General features: G+C 44.3%; 1 protein-coding gene across 1 annotated transcript in view; it reads right to left on the reverse strand.

The window, feature by feature from the left end:
- Nucleotides 1–17,696, reverse strand: part of LOC111144867 (LY6/PLAUR domain containing 6B) — a 179,686-nt gene that overhangs the window by 45,218 nt on the left and 116,772 nt on the right. The window contains exon 2 of the mRNA XM_022499429.1: nt 7,863–7,940. The gene's annotated coding sequence lies outside the window, so the exon portion shown is untranslated. The remainder of the gene's footprint in view (nt 1–7,862; nt 7,941–17,696) is intronic.

Genomic DNA, 17,696 nt, shown 5'->3' on the forward strand with positions numbered 1-17,696 from the left:
GATCAAAGCATAGTTGAAGGTTACTAGCGGGAGAGAAGCGAGGGCTTGTGACTGAGTATAGGCCGCTGCAGGTAATGTCACTGTCCACACACGCTGGCTCCTCCCCCGTCCGGTGGTACCACACTGTGGCTCGTGCAGACCTCCCACATTGGAGTAACCATCTTTCTCTGCCCTTCTTTTCTTAGCAGTTATCCACATTTGGGAAAAGGTCGTGGCTGGGTTTGGGGGGGGCGGGACCTGGCTAATAAGTAGTCAGGACTCGATATTCACAGGATAAATATGGAAAGTGATCATGGTGAAAACAGGAGAATCATGCACGGGCTTGCTATGCTCAGACATAGAGGAAGTTTTCATGTCTATTCTAGAAAGACTTCTTGAAGACGAAATTTCAAGAGCTGCTTAAGGTTCCATTTGAAAAGCTGTGCTTTAGTTGGCTCGCTAATAACAACCTTCCAAGAAAGGGACACTGAGGATAAGAAAGTCACCGAAGCACCTGGCGCCATGCATTAGAAGCTGAGGGATGCATGTGCAGATGGGTAAACACGCATTCTTACCATTTAAAAGGCCTTCTTCAGCTCAGACTTCCTTGCCGAGAGCTAGCCTAGAGCAAAATCCTTTCTTCTTTTTTTAAATTCCCTTTCTGTGTTTATTATTAAGCAATCCTCCTCACTGCTGGGGGGAAAAAAGGAGGGGATCACACAGACTTGCAGGCATTGCTGTCCTACAACACTGGTCACAAAACCGATGAGAAGGGGGAACAATGAAACCCAGCAGTCCTAGGGTGAGTCAGAACTGCAGTGGATTCAAGTAAACACCAGGTCGGAAATGGCCTCTGTGGGGCTAAGGTGACTTAACCTCCCGTTCAGGAAACACGAGGACTTTTGCAGGCACTCAAGGCCCCTGTGGTGAACCAGTCTACAAGGTTCATCATGAACACCACCAGCACAGAAGGCCCAGAGGCCTCTCACCACCTCCTCCGTCCCCCGTGTCCACTGCCTGCTCCCAGACACCGCCAGTCCCCCGGCACAGGCAATGTTAGCCAGAGCCAAAGGCAAAGTAATGTTCATCCACCAAGCCTATGGGACAACAGAAGTGCAGGCTTTGGTAGCCCTGGTTGACCAAACAGGTGGGAGCTGGAGGGGTACTGGTCTGCTGGACAGAACCATCCCAGGAAGCAATTAAGTTTACAGCCAGGAAAGAACAGCCCCAGAGGCCTTGGAAACAAGAGAAGCTTCCTGCCTGTGTTCTGCTCACTCATTCTGCCATAAAGGCAGGCTGAACTATTCAGTTGCAACAGCGGACAGTAAGGCACTGTTTAGAGAAGGTCTGCTTAGAGACCTGCCTGTCAGGTTTTCATTGCTATGCTAGGGGATAAACTGTCCCAGCTGGTTCAAATCAGAAAAAAAGCAAGCAAGTATCCAAAAAAGAGCAAGTACTCCAGGCAGGACAGGATTATAAACTCTTTAAGATCAGCGGAAGGAAAAGATTATAAGGGTAACAGTTTCTACCAGGATGGGGAAAGCATCCCTAGGATTTCCTGTTTGACAATCAAGAGATCTGGCCTTCCGGGAAGTTCCTGGTGTGGGAAGGGGAGATGGAATGGGAGGGCAGCCAACAGCAGCCTCTCCCTCATCCCCTACCCTATGTTCTGCCCTACCTGGTGGTGCTGTACCTGTTTCAACTGCCCATATTCCAGCTTAGATTCTAGCTAGAGTCTGTATTAGGGCCAACGTGCAGCTTCTCACATACACAGAAGTTGTGGCAAATACCCCTGAGCAAGGGAAAGAGTCACTCAAGTTAACTGAGTCCTAGAAGGAGGACAAGGACATCAGAAGGAGGAGGCTACCTGTGGAGCCCAGAGGCAACAAGGAGATTTGATGAAGAGAAGATACTAGATGGCTAGAATAACTGCCCTCCCATCTTAGACTGGGAGTTTCTCTCCCATTCTAGTGGCAACTGCGTGTCCTGGCCCCTAAATGTGCCCCACACCTATCAGACTAAGGAAGGGACTATGGGCCACTTCATCTGTGGCAACAAGGGTAACCTTATAAATGTTGGTGAGACTTGTCACTTACTTTCCTTGTGCCACCTGGGACCCCCTGGAGATTGGACTGAAAGCGTTCCACAAACACTATGTAAAAGAGCTGTGAGCCCACCCTTTCCCTGAGGTCATCCCTAAACAAGAAGCTGAATATATTTTTTTTCTTTAGCGCTTATGTTCTCTGATCACCTGAAGCAACAACATTATTAAATATTATCATTCTTCAAACATCTCCCCAGAAAGTGAACAGAGTGACACCATGGCTGTGAGTGCCAGCGTTACAGACACCTCCACACATGCGCACTCGGAATCCCTCTCTGTTCCGTGGGATCTGAGTCTTTACTTTCTCTAATTAGGGTCTCCTACAATGTAAGCAGATCCACTTCGGGCCACATGGGTGTACCCAGAAAGGCTGTGTCCCTCTCCAAATAGCCAATCCCCTGCCTCTAGAAATAGTACGTGGCCCAAGAGAAAACTCAACTAAGAGTCAGGAGGATTTCACTTCCGTTAACCTGAGAGTCACTTGGGGTTAATGCAGACTCTGGTGACAGTTGGCCTGGGTAGAATCCCAGTTCTGCCACTTAGTAGCCTGATAGCATTGGTGGGAGTTACTTAACCTCTCTGTGCCTTGGTTTTCTCACCTATAAAATGGGGATGGGGCGCCTGGGTGGCTCAGTGGGTTAGGCCTCTGCCTTCAGCTCAGGTCATGATCCCAGGGTCCTGGAATCAAGCCCTGCGTCGGGCTCTCTGCTCAGCGGGGAGCCTGCGTCCTCCTCTCTCTGCCTGCCTCTCAGCCTACTTGTGATCTCTCTCTCTGTCAAATAAATAAATAAAATCTTTTTTTAAAAATGGGGATAAAAACATATTCATAAGACTGCGTAATGACCAAATGTGTTATCACATGTAAAGGATTTAAAACAGTGTTTGATATTAGTAAGAACAATATTCACATTTGCTGTTATTATTATCTTTATTATTATCATTATATTCTTGAACATGTTACACAGCAGACCTCCATTTTCCAGAACTCTCTCAGATAGGCTGACAACACCATCCCTACTCCAGGATGGCTTAAGACAAAATAATTGTCAACTAAATTAATTTCAGATTGGTTTTGTACCAAAGTTAAGAACCTTGGGTAAATTTCACATGGCCACGAATTCTTTGCAGCTCTTCCATTAGGAGGAGAAGTCTATTTGGCATGAGGGATTCCAGGCAAGCCCAGCACAGCCCAGCCCAAACTGCTGATCCGCAGAATCATGAGCAAATAAAATGGTGGTTGTTTTAAGCCACTGAGTTGCTGGTGGTTTCTTATTATGCAACAGATAACTGATACAGAGCCCCAAACAAATGAGGCTTTATTACCAACAGCATTTCCAACACACACATACACAGGAAACCAGGCCACTTGTCTGTCTGTCAGCAGCTTTCCAACAACAACCTGGTGCTGCCAAGCTCTCATCCCACTCACCCAGGCCCACTAAAGCCACCACAGTCAGCCTACAAACTTGGGAAAAGCTAAGGCTGATTAACGACCAAATCTGGGGAGATAGAGGCAAGCTTTCTGTGCCAAGGTAGGTGCCAAATTAGGTCTCTGTGGAGGTGGAGGGGGGTAGGTATGGAAACAGAAGATTTTGTTCCTTTTAGCCCCCAATACAATCCAGGCCCTAAAATGGCAAGATTTGGCTTCCTTGGAAATAGCTTTATACCATGTGTCTTAAATATTGCACAGTGAGGGGGCACCTGGGTGGCTCAGTGGGTTAAGGCCTCTGCCTTTAGCTCAGGTCATGATCCCAGCGTCTTGGGATCAAGCCCCATATCGGGCTCTCTGCTCAGCAGGGAGCCTGCTTCCTCCTCTCTCTCTCTCTGCCTGCCTCTCTGCCTACTTGTGATCTCTGTCTGTCCAATAAATAAAATGAAATCTTTAAAAAAAAAAAAAAACTGCACAGTGAGGTAGGTAGATGCCTTCAAGGCAAGAGCAAACTAATTCAGGGTCCACCTCACCAAGTGAGAATCAGGGAGAGCCAGTCAGAACCAATCACGTGATCCCCGTGGTCCAGCTATGTGGCTCCAAGAAAGCAGGGAGCCCAGAACATCTTCATTTTTTTCTGCTGCTCACATCAAATGAATGATTACATTCCAAGCTTTGATTTTGCTGTGACCTAAGCAAAAAAACACTCCCAACCCACAACACAAAGGGAAAAAAATACCAAGTTCCATGGATCAGTATTCTATCATCTGTAACATGTGGGAAGAAGTGATAATTAACTTTGTAGGAAAATCAGCCTGAAATACATTATGAGACGCTCTGGAAGCTTAAGTTCCTGTCCGTTAAAAGCAAAGCCACCACAGCTAAATGAAAACAGTCTTATTAATCGGATCATCTGGATGACCCATAGTGCTAAAGCTTCTTAGGTGAAGATTAGTAGCTTTCATCTGTCCGTGTATTTGTTTATTCATCCCATATCTGTTGGGCACATACTTTGTACCATTTAGTATTATGGGTGTCTAGGCATGAGAAAGTGGGGGTGGGGGGAAAGCAGAGAAGTGAAGACAGCAAGGATTATATAAAGGCAGTCAAGACATTTCATGTTCCAAGAGATTACAGGACTGGTCAACTTGAAAAAACAAAATTCCCTGCTTGAAGTAATTCAGAGTAACCCAGCTGAGCCCACCCAAATTGCTGCATCAATTGGAACTGATCCAGTTATAAATTAAGAGGCTACAGAAAACCCTGTTTTAATGGAATTACAGAGCTAACTAGATATAACTGGCCCACAGATGAAGATGCTAAAATGAAGTAATTTACACAAGGACTCAACAACCAGTTTCAATGCAGCCCCAAACCTGGGTCTTCTGGGTTCCAGGCCAGCAGGACTTGGACCAACCCCATAGAGACCCTCTCAAGATACAAGGTGTTTACAGTGTAAGGGGCCTAGACACCCAATTCCAACCCCTCTGGCAGTAGACAGTCACTGACCATCCAATACAGTGGGGAGAAACTCTGTGCTTGGGGCACCTGGATAGCTCACTCGGTTGGACCTCCAAGTCTTGGTTTTGGCTCAAGTCACGATCTCAGGGTTGTGGGATCAAGCTCTGCACTCGGTGGGAAGTCTATTAGAGATTCTCACTCCCTCTGCCTCTGCCCCTCCCCCAATGCATGCACACACACACATGTACTCTCTCTCCCTCTCTCTGAGATAAATAAATTTTAAAACAACAACAACAACAGCAACTCTGCACTTGTCACATGGGAACAACTCAAGAATACAACTTCTTGTGGAAAAAACTTAAGAGCCCTCTAACCATACACACTTGAGTGTTCAAGCAGCCATTAAAACATGCTTATAAGACAAAGGCACAAGAAAACATGTAGGTTACATTTAAATTTCAAAACTTAAGTATGTAGTAACTACACAAACTACAAAAAGTTTGTAGTAACAAACTACACAAAGGTAAAAATAGCAGCAAAACACACTAACATGTTCATGACTATAAAGCTGGCATTTTTTTTAACACTGAGTGGCTTTTATTATTATTATTATCATCATCATCATCATTATTATTTGACAGAGAGAAAGAGAGCATGCATAAGCCGAAGCAGGGGGAGAGGGAGAAGCAGGCTTCCTGGTGAGCAGAGAGCCCGATGCAGGACTCAATCCCAGAACCCTGGGATCATGACCTGAGCTGAAGGCAGACACTTAACCGACTGAGCCACCCAGGCGCCCATCATTGGGTAAGTTTTATTCTTCATTCTTTCTGCTGTTCCCTACACGCCAAATATCCTTCAACACTCTTGAACTGCTTACATATTTTTTAATGTTTTGGCTACATCGATGAAGAAGAGACACAATGTCAATGGTGGTCAGAGGGCAGAGGGCATGTGAGCAGGGGCAAGTGTGAAAGTAGAGTGCCAGCCCTGCATACCGGCATGTGCCTCAAAACCTCACAGTGCTTGGCCCCTGTTCTGTGCTATTCAGTCGGTCGTATTCCAGATCTGCCCCTTTTGGCTTGGCGATCCAATTTTAGGCAACATACCTACTCTTTCTTTTAAAACCTCAGGTTCCTGGGAATGCCTGGGGGGCTCAGTCAGTTAAGTGCCTGACTCTTGATTTCGGCTCAGGTCCTGATCTCAGGATTGTGAAATGGGACTCCATGCTCAGTAAGGGGCCCGCCTGACATTCTTCTCCTCTGCCCCTGCCCCACTTTTGCTCACTTACATGCCTATGTACACTCTTTCTCTATTTCAAACAAATCAATCTTTAAACCTCAGTTTCCTCAACCCTAAAATGTGGATATTCATAGGAATGCCATGCAGATTGAAAATAATGCAAACGAAATGTTTAATCCAGTCCCTGGCAGAAAGTAGGAGCCAGCAAATGATAGCTGTCACGATGATGGTGATAGAGATGGCTAATTTCAGTTATTATTTTTTATTGCCACTGTTATCATCATTCTTATGATTATCTGTATTAGGATGTTCCTAGCACTGTGTTTAACGCTGTAACTAAAAAGGCATTAAGATTCCTTGCTTTGGAAGACAGCCCAGTGCTCTCCACACATCTCATTGCTGGACCGTCCCTTCTCTGAATTCCATACTCTCTGGGTTTATTAATAATAGACTCTTGGGTGGAAGTAACAGCTTGCATACCACCCAATATGCCTGAAGGGAAATGGTGATAACATACAGATTCCTACTTGTTTTTTTAGGCCTCATTAGGAGAATACAATGCCATCCTTTTAAAAAAAAAAAAAAAAAGGGCAAGCAATAAACCATCTCAGTAGATATCCTACAGAATTCTGCTTTGTGCTTGAAACTGGTAATTATCTTTAACAAACATGAGTGCTAATAATTCTACCTGCTCTTTAGACAAGAAACAAGAAGATTTCTGGGCCCATCATCTCACAACCCAATCAGCTCAGACAACTTCCTTTACAAGATGCCTCTCCCACCCATTAGATGCAAGGTGGGAGGTCTGTTTGCAAAGCAGAGGGCTTCTGGGCTGGGAGCCAATAGCCCACACCAGGAAGAAGACTTCTTAGCAGTCCAGACTCAGGTTCCTGATTCCTCAAAAAGACATTCCCCAGCCGTGGCAGCCTAACCAGCGAAAACCAGACCTCAGATACAGTTTTTTCACTGAGAAAAGAAAGACAGGTCCAACAACTGAATCTGGTCAACATGTGTATTAAGCACCTCACCTAAAATGGAAAGGCCACATGAATGAAGTGAAAAGCAGTCATCAGTAAAACGTACAACTTTAAACATGCCCAAATAGATGCTGTTTCCTCTTCTCTGTTGGAGTAACACTTTCATTCTATTTTGGATCAGGAAAAATGTTCTAATCCTTAACATTCAAATATCCTATAATTACAAATGCTGAATAATTAGTGTATGCACTTCCTAAGTAGACTCGGCAATGTGTTTCATCCGATCTAGACACTTCTGAGCTTTACTCCCTATCCCCCACATATTCCTGCCCCCATCGCTGGGATAGTAACTCTGGAACATTCTCTTGTAACTGACCAAATTAGTGTATTATGTCGGAAACAGAGGAGTCTTTCGCTCACTGATCATTCCCTGGGCATGGGGACTCTCTCCTTAGGTTCACCAGAAATAAAACTTAAGCCAAAATCTGCCTCCCAAGTCCCAGGACCAGAGTGAGCAGTACATGGTGAAGATAGGCTAGAAAGTCTGGCAAATCACCCAGAAGACAGGTAAAGGACAGAGTCCCAAGATTCCCAGAGTCTGCCCAGATCCCCGATCACCTTACCCAGAGCTCCCAAATGAAAAGCCAATGTCCGTAATTGCTTTCATCCTTACCTCCAGAGAGAGCGCGGCAGTCAGGCTCCTCTCTCCGACTGACCGTGAAGAGGTCTCTGCCCACACAAGGTAACCAGCCTACCAGAGATAAAAAGATAAGGTAAGAACTAAGGCAGGCGATGCGTTACATTCCTCAAACAACTGGAATGCTTCCTAGTCCAAAGCAGGTCTCCGGGTGTCTGAAGACCTTTCAGACTACAACAGCAGCAACATAATCAACTGCACAATATCATCTGCACGAAATCCCTGGAATCAAGTCAGGTGGGGCTGTTCGAGCTGCAGAGAGTGAGCTAACATTTCTTCACACACACCTGGGGCAGTCTAATTGGGAATGGTAATAATTGGTGAAATCATATACCTCATCACGTCCCTCAACAAAAATGGCTGTTTACCAAGGAGCTGGCAGAACTCTGTGTAACACTTACATACATCAGGGTAGGCCGGCAGGTCAGAGCATTCACACATTCTCACACTCCACACATCCACACACAACGAAGACTCTATGTCACGGAACTAACCCTGCTCTTTGGAAGACAGCCCTACCAGCTGATGAAATGATGAAATGATGACAACACGAGACTTGAACCTAGATGAGGGGGTGGGAGGGAAATGCAACCTTCTTCTACATGCACTCAAAGCAGCACATGTAAAAGACCTCAATTATGGCCTGTTTTAAGGAAATTCTATTGTATTTTTATAGCCCTCATCTGTGATGGTTTTGTGTTTAATCAACTTGACGGGGCTATGGTACCCAGTTGTTCGGTCAAACCCAAGTCCAGATATTGTTGTAGAGGTATTTTTTAATGTGACTAACATTTAAATCAGTGGACTTTGAGTAAAGGAGATTACCCCTCATAGTGTGCACAGGCCTCATCTGACCAGTTGAGGCCTTAAGAGGAAAGGCTGAGTTTCCTTCAGGAAGATGGAATTCGGCCTTGATGCAGCCTTTGAACTCAAGGCTGTGACATCAACTCTTCCCTGGGTCTCCAGCCTGTTGGCCTGCCCTGTAAATTCTAAACTTGCCAGCCTCCATAATCATAGGAACCAATTCTTTAAAAATCAAATGCCTGAGTGGCTCAGACTATTAAGGGTCTGCTTTTGGCTCAGGCCATGATCCCAGGGGCCTAGGAGAGAGTCCCATGTCAGGCTCCCTGCTTCTCCCTCTGCCTCTGCCCCTGCTCATTCTTGCTCTTGTGTGTGTTCTCTCTCTCAAATAAAAGCTGTAAAAAAAAAAAAAAATTGATCTATCTACTGGTCAATCACTAGACACACACACACACACACACACACACACACACACACCCCTTATGGGTCGGGATTCTTTGGAGAACCTTGATACACCATCTAACATCAAAAAAGAATGTGTTAATTTATAAAACACATATACGACGTGAAGCAGACAATACAAAAAAGAGGCCAGAGCATGAGGAATAGTCCACAGAAATGCATTTTGTAAGTACTAAAGTATTACTTGACATGGTTCATAAATTAGGTTCTGAGCATCCTAGTGGCCAAAGCAATGAAGAGACACAGTCACACTAACTTGAAGATATAAAGTATAACATACACACTTCAAGAGTGTTAGCTCTTTCTTGTTATTAAGAAATTTCTCCCAAGGGGTTAACCTTTCCTTCCTAGGGTATGTTCTTAAAGCATCCTTTATCACCCACACTGAAAGGTCAGGAGGGAAAGTAATTAATTAGAAGTGCCTCTCACTATATGTAGTAGGGAGTCTGCTATACTGCTTCTTAATGCACCCCTCAGGGGATAGGAGGCCAAAGCACAACTCACTGAAGTGATCTAGCAAGGCCAAAAAGAGGCCCTAGCACACAGCTGTCTGATCCTTTGGCTTAATCCAGGGATTAAAAATTAGAATGAGTGAACCCTATCTCCTTCGAGATATTTCCCAGAAATATCATTTCTCCTAGTGAAAAGCCGGGTGGCAAGTGGGCTACACTGTCTGAGGCTGTGGTCCCTGGCAATTGCCTGAAACAAAGGTTTTCTCTACTGTTGATCGGGAGCAGATCTGCAGCAAAACTGCCCTCAGATAAGTTTATAAGTTCAGGTCACACATCTGAGAAAGGTAAGGCTTGATTTTTTAGGTTTGCATTTGTAGAAGTCTTAAATAGCCTTCTTGCATCAGAATCAATTTTTTCTTTAAAGATCTATTTATTTATTTGACAGAGAGAGAGACAGCGAGAGAGGGAACACAAGCTGGGGGAGTGGGAGAGAGAGAAGCAGGTGTCCCACAGACCAGGGAGCCCAATGCAGGGCTTGATCCCAGGACCCCGGGATCATGACCTGAGCTGAAGGCAGATGCTTAATGACTGAGCCACCTAGGCGCCCATAGAATCAATTTTTTAAAAAAATTTTATGACAGTAAAATATACATAAAATTTACTATTTTAACTATTTTTTTAATTTACCTCACTTTATTTTATTTATTTATTTTTATTAAAATATAATGTATTATTTGCTTCAGGGACACAGGTCTGTGAATCATCAGTCTTACACAATTCACAGCACTCACCATAGCACATACCCTCCCCAATGTCCATAACCCAGCACCTTATCCCCTGCGGCCCCTGATAACCACTATTATACTTTCTGTCTCTGAGTTTGCTGATTTGAGGAACCTCATGTAAGTGGAATCGTGTGATCTTTGCCCATTTGTGCCTGTATTTAACCTAACATAATGTTTTCAAGGTTCATGCACGTTGTACCATGTATCAGAATTCCCCTTCTCTTCATGGCTGAGTAATATTCCATTGTTAATATACACATAGCATTTATCCTGGAATGATCTTTAATGTAATTAACTCAACAATTACAGAATATCTACAGTGTAACAAGTCTGATTATTTAGACATTCACTTTATTCTGAGAACAGTACTTTGGCAGACTCAAGAAGTGCTACTCCACAAAGAATCAATTAATTGTATAAATCCTACCTTCAGAATCAGTAGCAGCAACAAGAAGATAAAAGTCTAAGTTTCTCTTCCCTAAGGGTTAGGTAAATCTCCCCCACAATCTTAATTACTGTTCTTCATGTGTAAAGCTGAAGCGAGATTCGAATATCCCCACTATGTGGCCAGTGTGCTCTGTAACGCTCCATATCCCGGTGCCTAAAGCTTACCAAGTGCTATTCTTGACCCCCTCCCCCAGGGATAATGAGCTTCCATCTAAACAGCTGATGTGAAGAAGTCAGAGAAACTGCAGTCCTGTGAAGCACTACTTTCTGTCCCTGCAGATAAAATACCCTGACAGAATCAGCTAGAAAAACATCTTCCCTCTAACTGGCTTGCCATCCATCAGCTTTTTATTCCTAGACATGCCCCTAAAGGAACAAGTCTTCTGTGTAGACACATGGGTCATAAGCAGCCCACAGCACCTCGCCACCAGGACGATTTAATAGTTGAAAGAGAACTCGAGAACGTGCATTCCACTCTGGGTTTCACCTTTAGAGCATATAAAAGAGCAGATGGCGGGAACTGGGAGGGATGCCACCACACACCTGAATTCACAAAAGTGGCCCAGTGTGAGTCATCAAAAGATGTCCGCAGGAAGTTGATGAAAAACCACTGTTTCCACACACTGACAAGGGAGTTGCAAGCAAAAATCAAGAGCCAGAGAGGATTTGGGTCACTTTGTTCAGCATAAACTTCTCAGCTGGGAGGATCTGCTGTCATCCCAGACTGTTAACAATTGGCTGAGCTGAACTTCATTACTACTTTTGTATTCAGTTAACTGGGAATATGTCACTCAACCAACCAAAGTGGTTTTAGAAAAATACAGAATTTAGCCTTCAGTTCCTCCTGTATGTTTTTTAAGACCGATTTTGAAGCGAGAGTTTTTTGTAGATCAAAACAAAATGAACACCATTAAGATTTTCTTTTTACACTACATCAAAAACTACATTGGGGAGGGTATGTGCTATGGTGAGTGCTGTGAAGTGTGTAAGCCTGATGATTCACAGACCTGTACCCCCGGGGCAAATAATACATTATATGTTAATTAAAAAAACTAACGATGTATTGTATGGTGACTAACATAACACAATTAAAAAAAAGACTGTTCTTTTTAGTATACAGTTGAACAATCCATTGCCTCTGAAACAGGAGACATTTCTATGAGTTGTAGAAGCCAGCCCCTAACAGGCTAAAAGTAGGATGCTAATACAAAGATCCCAAAATTAGCCTAATTGGGAAACCTCAGAAGGAAAAGACACTTAGAGCTCCTTCCCAAGTCATAACTCTACCCCTCTTTTCAGGGCATCATTAATAGGTATTTTGGAAGTGGCTGAGGGGCACAACTAGAGTATGAAAATCTCACCTCTGATAGTCATTCGGATCCTCCAATTGGGTTAAGTTCATTAAACCTTTCTCATGCACATCCACAAACACCCTCAAAAATATCTTCCCATAGCTTGGATCCATTTTCAAATGGATCAAATCAAGAATCCTGATAAGGTGGGTCCCCAAGTGGCACAGTCAGCTGACTGTCTGACTCTTGATTTCAGCTCAGGTCGTGATCCTGGGGTCGTGAGATCGAGCCCCAGGTCAGGTTCTGTGCTCAGTACAGAGTCTGCTTGGGTTTCTCTCTTCCTCTCCCTCTGCCCCCAGCACTCCCCTCAAATAAGTAAGTCTTTTTTTAAAAAAAAGAACCCTGATAAGACAATCAGAGTTGATCAGAAGTTATAAAATTAAACTTGAACCTGGTAGAATGTCAATTCCTTTCTGTTAAGGGCTGAATTGTATCCTCTTCCTTGTGGACACAGAACACAGATACAGGAGAGCTGACTGAGGTCTTTGTTAGTGCTGGGAGCCATGAACACCATAGCTTAATTTCCACTCTTCCCTCCAAAATTCATCTGTTGAAATCCTAACTCCACCCCACTTCAAGTACCTTGGAATGTGACTATATTTAGATACAAGATCCTTAGAGGTTATTAAATTAAAATGAGGTCCTTAGGGTGGACCCTCACCCAATATGACTGCTGGCCTTATAAGAGGTAATTAGGACACAGACATGTACAGAAGGAAGACCGTGTGAGGACAGAGGAAGTACCGTGTGAGGACAGAGGGAGGACCGTGTGAGGACACAGAGAGAAGATGAACATCTGCAAGTTGAGGAGAAAGGCCTCAGAAGAAACCAGACCTGCCCACACCTTAATCTCAGACTTCTAGGCTCCAGAACTATGAGGTAAGAGATTTCTATTGTTTAAGCCACCAAGTCTCTGGTACTTGCTATGGCAGCCCTTCCCTTTTTCCTTCTCTGAATGCCTACATTTCCAGGGAGGACACTGTACAGGTGACAGGGACACTCTGTCTCCTACCTCCCAAGGGGCTCGCTTTCATTCATTTCCTTATCTCCAACCAGGGTGATCTAGAAATCCAAAGAAGTGACAAGTAGGATACCCTGAAGACCCCTACTCTAAAACAGGGCACCAGTGCCTACCCCAAGACCTCTGACCTCCAAAACTATAGGAACTTTCTCTGTCTTTCCCAAATGCTCTCTGCTAAAAAGAAGTCACCCTACAAACAATCTTGGGAATACTGTGTCCAGAAACTGAGTCTTCATTTCTCTTGCCTCAATACCCAAAGCTGGCTCAGATGCCTTAACCAACCTTAATTCTCTCTCTTCCTAAAAAGAAAAGGAGAGGTTGGGGGCCAGAGAGCTTTGCACATTACGGAAACGAGTCCGAAGCAAGGGATTATCAGGAATAAGAGGACTCCCAGTTGCCTTAAGACTTGATTCACCAGTAATTACTTTCTCCTTCCCTAGAGACGTTCATACAGGAGAGCCGAATGACATCTTTGTTAGTACTGGGAGCCATGAACACCATAGCTAAATTTCCACTCTGCATAGATAACATTTGGCCTGTAGTAGGTAGGCACTGGGTCTGGCTCCAGGTGCTATGGCTTGAAAGGGACCGTGTTGTACTCATCAGGGGACGGGGCAGTCATATAAGATGGATTGGACTGTTGGTGGTTAAGTCACCAGTGACAGAAGAAGCACAAGGAATCACCGAGCTTGTCCTCATGTCCCAGTTCCATTACCCTCCTCAAGCTCCTCAGTCTTGCTCTGGCCACCTTCCCGAGCCAACACAAGCTTGACATGGCTTTGCCTGGAAGGTCCAGAAACAAATGTGAAATCTCCTATTAGAACTAATGTCGCCGAGCACTCCAGGGTTAGCGGACGAGGCTCTTGGGGTCCTCTCCAGACTGCAGTGATGCGGTAGGGGATTCCATCCAGGGTGCATTCTAGCAGCAGGGACCACTAACACTCAAGCTCACACTCAAGCCTGCCAAGTCCTAGCCCCTGGAAGAAAAAGGAGAGCAGACTGATGCAATTAGCCAGGCCAATGGGAACTTGTCAAACCATTTAGATAAGACAGTACTTGAATTTATTCAGTTCCCCTTACTGGAGGGTGATTGTGCCCCACCCCCCAACCCACTGATTCTGTGGGCTGCACAGCATTTCCCTAGCAAGGAAGTGAAAAAAAGAAAGGATAATTTCTCAGCCTACAAATTCCAGGGCTCCGCTGTTAAATCAGCACGCGCCATGCCTTCAACCAAAGGGTAATTTGACCTTAATGGAATTAAGGGACACATCCTGTTGACTTTGTCACAGAACCTCAAACTCAGTGATGAATTTTTTAAGTATCCAATTAATAAAAAAAAAATAAAGTAAGTTTCCTTATCCAGTGCAATCTTCCTTACACCGCTTAACAACTGATGACACATTCCCCTTGCTAATGGCTCTGTTTCAATTATTGAGTTGTGAGCACCTCAAGAGTCCACATGAAATCTTACTCTTCTATCCTTCTCAGGCCCTAGCTTAGTGTCGGACACAAAATAGAAACTTGGCAAAGGCTCAATTACTGATTGCTTCTTTCTTTTGAAATAGCATTCCCTGTAAGAAAGCAAATCCAGCGACACCTGGGTGGCTCAGTCGGTTAAGCCGCTCCTTCAGCTCGGGTCATAATCCCAGGGTCCTGGGATCGAGTTCCACATCGGGCTCCTTGCTCAGCAGGGAGCCCGCTTCTCTCTCCACCTCTGCCTGACACTGCCTGCTTGTGCACTCGCTCTCTCTCTCTCTCTCTCTCGACAAATAAATAAATAAAATCTTTAAAAAAAAAAAAGAAAGAAAGCAAATCCACTGCATCTGCCTCAACTAATCAAAAACACGACTCCCTCCCCACCCCCAACCCACACACCCTCTTCCCAAACTCATAACAGCAACAGAATCTTCACAATGAATGTCCGCTGTGGATCCAGTGAAACATACAAACAACAAAGACACAGATGGGAGTTTCCAGGTTGGTAAACTCTCGTCCTGTTCTAAACTCTGAGCCTATCTGGCTGTTTCCCAGGATTGCCATAACAGTACTACAAGTTTAGTGACTGGCAGCAGATGTTTATTCTCTCACAGCTCTGAAGGCCAGAAATCCAAACTCAAGGTGTCCCTGGGCCCGATGCCCTCTGGAAGCTCAGAGAGCCTCTGTCCCCCTACCCTCTGATGGCTGCTGACACTCCTCAGTGTGGAGCTACTTAACAGCCATCTCTGCCTCGGTCTGCTCCTGCCCTTTCCCGGGGTTTCTGTCCAAATCTCCCTCTCTCCTCTAAAGACACCAATCATTGGCTCGGGCGCATCCTAAATCCAGCATGAGCTCATCCGGAGATCCTTAACTGAATTACATTGGCAAAGACCCTATTTCCAAATAAGGTCACATTCACGGGTACTAGTGGTTAGGACTTAAAATATATCTAGTTTGGGGGGTACTATTAATCTCATTAAATATCCAAAGTCAGAACACATCATCTGTACCAGAAAACCCTTCTCCTTCCCAATGCTCTTTTTCATATTAACAGACTCATTTCCTACTCAGGACTCAGGTTGAACTCTTTGAGTCATGTTCAAGGGCCTTCACCCACTTGCTCCCTGGTTCCCATCAGCTGCATAATCCGTAGTGATGAAGTATAGTTCATTCAGTTCTATCCTACAAAAGTGCTTATGCCTGTCCCCTCTTTCCTATGCCTGCTGCCTGATGACCTTGGCCCCAGGTTGAATTCCATGTCTCCTACTGTTCTGCCAGCTTCCTTAACAGAACATGCCACATGTTGCTGCTTTAAACAGAGCCCAATCATGCCACAACCCTGGACACAGACTTTCAGTGGCACCTCGCCAAATGAAGGCCAACTGTAGGGGTTGCCTAGCATCCAGGTCCACTAGAATGAGCCCCAGTCTTATTTTCCACAGCTACCCTCCACTTGGTCTAGGGACTAGTCAAAGTGAATTACTGAGTGTTCTTAAGTAGATTCTCAAAGGTCTCCAAGACTTTCAAGCCCCTCTGCCTAGGATTTATTCATTAATTCAACAAGCTTCTATCTTGACATATATTCCCTTGTCGGTGTCTTCATAGAAGGCCCCAACTCAAAAGACAACTCCTCCCAAAGTCTTCGACGAGTTTCATCAACCACAGTGGATTCCTCTTTTTTTAAAAACTTAGAAGCCTGCCAGACAGATATTGCATTCTTGTACTCTCCTCCCTTTAGTGATTTGAACACATGTCACAAACCTCATGACCGAGTCTGGATGGAACCCTGCTTCACTCATATGTACATCTTCTCCAATAATTAGCATAGCAATATGTGCTCAGAAATATGTGATCAAGGAACACCTGGGTGGCTCAGTCAGTGAAGTGGCTGCCTTTGGCTCAAGTCATGAACCCAGGGTCCTGGAATCGAGTCCCACACTGGGCTCCTTGCTCAGCGGGGACCATGCTTCTCTCTCTGCCTCTGCCTGTTTATGCTCTCTCTCTCTCTCTCTCTGACAAACAAATAAATAAAATCTTTTGGAAAAAAGAAATAGTGATCAATAAAAGGTATATTGAATAAGTAAATAATACAGTCTCTGCCTTCAAGCAGCTTACATTTGGGGATAGGGAGGATGGGATAAGCATGAAGGCGAGTAACATTAACTAATACAGTACTATAAGATTCCCAGAAGAAGTATAGATGAAATTCTGGGGGAAATACAGAAATGGAAGTTTTGAAAAGGGTGAACGTTTCCTAAAGAAGTAGAACTTAAGAGAGATCTTGAAGGATATACAATATTTTGATGAGCACAGAGTGGTAGGTCAGGAAAGAGAACTAGATACAGAAGCAGCAGCATCTATAAAAGAACCAAGTGAAAGCAAATGCATTTTTCCACTTCCATGAAGAGCAGAGCTTTCTGGCCCCCTGACGGAGTGAGTGGTGAGTAATGGAAAGCAGGGCTAAGAAGGTAAGCCAACATCTCAAGTGTTAGGCCAAGGAATTCGAAATGGATGCTACAGGAGCTGGGAAATATAGAAGGCTTTCAGACAGATGTGATGTGGGCACACCTGCACTCTGAGATGAGCACTTAGATGGTGCTGCGGAACCTAGCCCTGGGGATACATCAAAGTCCTCTGTCGAGTTTCAAGACTGCTTAATACGGAAGGAAAAGTACAAACAATACAACAATTCTCCAACCATGATAAAATCATGTTGGTATTTTGCCACTGTGGCTTTAAAGTTTTTAAGAGAAATAAACCATTTTGTTCTTGAGCTCCATTTTGTTCTCTTCCCCCAGAAATAAACCCTTCAGGGAAGATCCTTCTAGTCCATGTTTATACAGAGAAAGAAACAGAGATAGGCATATACATCTGTAAAAACCTTATAGCATTGGTTTTTGTGTTAAAATCATAAATAATACACTTAGCAAATATTGCTCTAAATTTGCTTTACTCACTGGAAGCATTTTTAAAAATTCAGATTCCTGCATCCTACCCAGATGTAACAAATCACA

The sequence above is a fragment of the Enhydra lutris genome, unplaced genomic scaffold (assembly GCF_002288905.1).
Source record: "Enhydra lutris kenyoni isolate GAN:26980312 unplaced genomic scaffold, ASM228890v2 scaffoldscaffold1, whole genome shotgun sequence".
NCBI classification, from domain to species: Eukaryota; Metazoa; Chordata; class Mammalia; order Carnivora; family Mustelidae; genus Enhydra; species Enhydra lutris.